Here is a 2,977-nt window from a genome sequence, read left to right on the forward strand (position 1 = left end):
GGATTCTTAGGCCCATAACTTTTCTTCCTAGTCAGCACAGGTTTAAAGCTTTAATTTCTCCTTACATATACACCTGCAGATGATAGAAAAGAGTGTAAGGTCTTCTAGAACTAGAGTTGCAGGTGATTGGGTGCCATTGTGTCAGTGCTGAGAATCAAACCAGGGTTCTCTGGAAGAGCAGTAAGTAATTTTTTTTTTTTTTAACGTATACATGCTCTGTCTGTATGTACGTCTGTAAGCCAGAAGAGGGCATCAGATCCCTTTATAGATGGTTGTGAGCCATGACATGGTTCCTGGGACTTGAACTCAGGACCTCTGAAAGAGCAGCCAATGCTCTTAACTGCTGAGTCATCTCTCTAGCTCCCAGTCTGCTATTTTTAATCCATGATATGTAGATGAAAAACCTACCACTTGGGAAATCTTGCTATTTGAAACTCTTGCCTATATCTACTTGTCCTGACAAAATAAGTATTTCAATATTTCATATGAGATACACTTATACATTAGAAAAATGAGCCTGCTGAGCTAGGTATACTGACATATATCTGTAATTCCAGTATTCCGGACGGAAACAGGAGCTACCATGATTTCAAGAACACCCTCAGCTACGTAGCAAGTTGGTGGGCAGTTTGTGCTACATGGAACTTAGTCTTAAAAACAAAAAAAGCCAGTCATGATGATGGCCTAGGGCTTTGGCTTTGGACTCAGCACTCAGGACTCAGAGGCAGGCAGATCTCTATAATCTCTAAGTAGCTTGTTCTACTTAGCAAATTCCAGGATAGCTAAGGCTAGGTGGTCAAACTTTATGTCAAAATATTTAAAAACAAGGAAAAAGGGAGAATCTATTGGCATTACTACCATTGTTCCCTAAATTTGTAAAATAAATATATAATTATTCTTTGAGAAGCTGGAGAAATGGCTCAGCAGAGGACACAGATTAAGTTCTCAGCACTCACATGTGCTAGCTCACAGCAGTCAGTAACCCCAGTCCCAGAGGATCTGACACCTTCTTTTGACCTCCATGGACATCAGGCATGAACATGGTACACAGACATACATGCAGCCATACACACATACACATAAATAAAACATATTTGACATTTTTATTTTATAAAATATTCTGAGAGAAGTATACAGTGAAATATGACGACATCCACCCCTCATTTTCTTCCCTCAACTCTCCCAAGATTCACTTGAATGGGTCCCCTACCCAATGTTATGTCCACTCTTTAAAAACAAAACAAAACAAAACAACATACTAAGCCTGATTAGCGTCAATCATATGAGCATTGGTATGGTGCCATCCACGGGAGCATGGGCAACCTTGTAACCTGTGTTTTTCCACCCACTCAGAAGTAACAACTCTTGAGACTTCTATATATGAATAAATGCTCAGGCCAGTAGCATTGGCTCTGTTCCTCAACCAGCTGGTATCTTAATAAATCCATTTATTTTATTCTATCTCATGTCGTATGGGCTGGCTACTTGGTCTTCATTTTCATATAAAACTGTCTTCTTGTGTGTCTGGGGCAAATCTCCTGTACCTAACTATTTTCCCAGAATTCCTCTCTCTATCAGATGTCTCACCTTCTAATCTTGCCTCAGCTCATTAGCCAGCCATCCTCTTATTGGCAGGTGAATGTTTTCATAAAGTGCACAATAACATTATGCCTACACAATCTACCTGTGGGGACACCCCCACAGAAGAATGGTTCCTCCAGTAGCAGTAAGCTCCTAACAACCCTCATGGTTATCATTGGCTGGCTTGATTTGTACAGATTGTATGCAAGTGTCCAAGATACCCTAAGTGCATGGGCACAATAGGCACAGCACATGCAGAAGACAGCATTTCCCAGTACTCCTCCCCATCCTCCCATTCTGACATTCTCTCAGTGTCCTCTTCCTCAATTGATAGATAGAGGTGAGCATTGATCTCAGTGTAGTGATATGGATAACTGCTGTCTAAGGTTAAATCTTTTCTTTTTAAATTTATTATGTATTTAATGTATATGAGTACACTGTCACTGTGTTCAGACACATCACAAGAAGGTGCCAGATCCCATTACAGATGGTTGTAAGCCACGATATGGTTAACTGTCAACTTGACAGGATTTAGAAAACCCAGGAGACAACACCCTGGAATTGTCTTTTGAGAGAGTCTGTAGAGAAGTGTAATGGAGGTGAGAAGAACCAGGAAGAATGTAGGTGGCACCATCTTAAGATGGAGTCCTGGACTGAATAAAGCAAAACAGAGCTGAGTACCAGCCAGCACTTACCTCCCTCTACCTTCTAGCTACAGGTGCAATTGTGACGTCTCTTTATGTTCCTGCCACCAAGCCTTCCTTCCATGGTGAAATATATACTTAAATCGTGGACCAAAATAAACCCTCCCCTTTATCAAGGTTCAGGAACCAGCGAGGAGGAGGAGACAGAAAGAATGTAGGAATGCGAGAGTGGCCAGGCAGAAGTGGTACATGCCTTTAATCCCAGCACTCCAGAAGCAGAGGCAGATGGATTTCTGAGTTCGAGGCCAGCCTGGTCTACAGAGTGAGTTCCAGGACAGCCAGGGCTATACAGAGAAACCCTGTCTCAAAAAACAAAACCAACAAACAAACAAACAAACAAACAAACAAATAAAAGAGGGAGTAGGGCTGTGAAATTTGATTTTGTTATACCAAAAAAAAAAAAAAAAAAAAAGTAGCTGGTATGTGGTAGAGCCTAAGAACAGAATTCCTAGAAAGAAGCATTGCCTGCCTTCAATACTCCACAAAGGCTGGATGGGTGACTAATTAGAACTTCAGTGAGTATAAAGATTTGGAAAGCTGCAGATTGGAGCCAAATTCTCTTGGGCTATCTTGGCTCCTTAAGTAGTAACTTATTACTTACAACTTATTATCTGTATGTGGTTTAATATCCTGTGACTATTAGGTAAATCCTTTGGAATGTATGGGGGACAGACTGCTAACTTTCACCAACC

This window comes from Mastomys coucha, unplaced genomic scaffold, assembly GCF_008632895.1.
Source record: "Mastomys coucha isolate ucsf_1 unplaced genomic scaffold, UCSF_Mcou_1 pScaffold12, whole genome shotgun sequence".
In the NCBI taxonomy this organism is placed as follows: domain Eukaryota; kingdom Metazoa; phylum Chordata; class Mammalia; order Rodentia; family Muridae; genus Mastomys; species Mastomys coucha.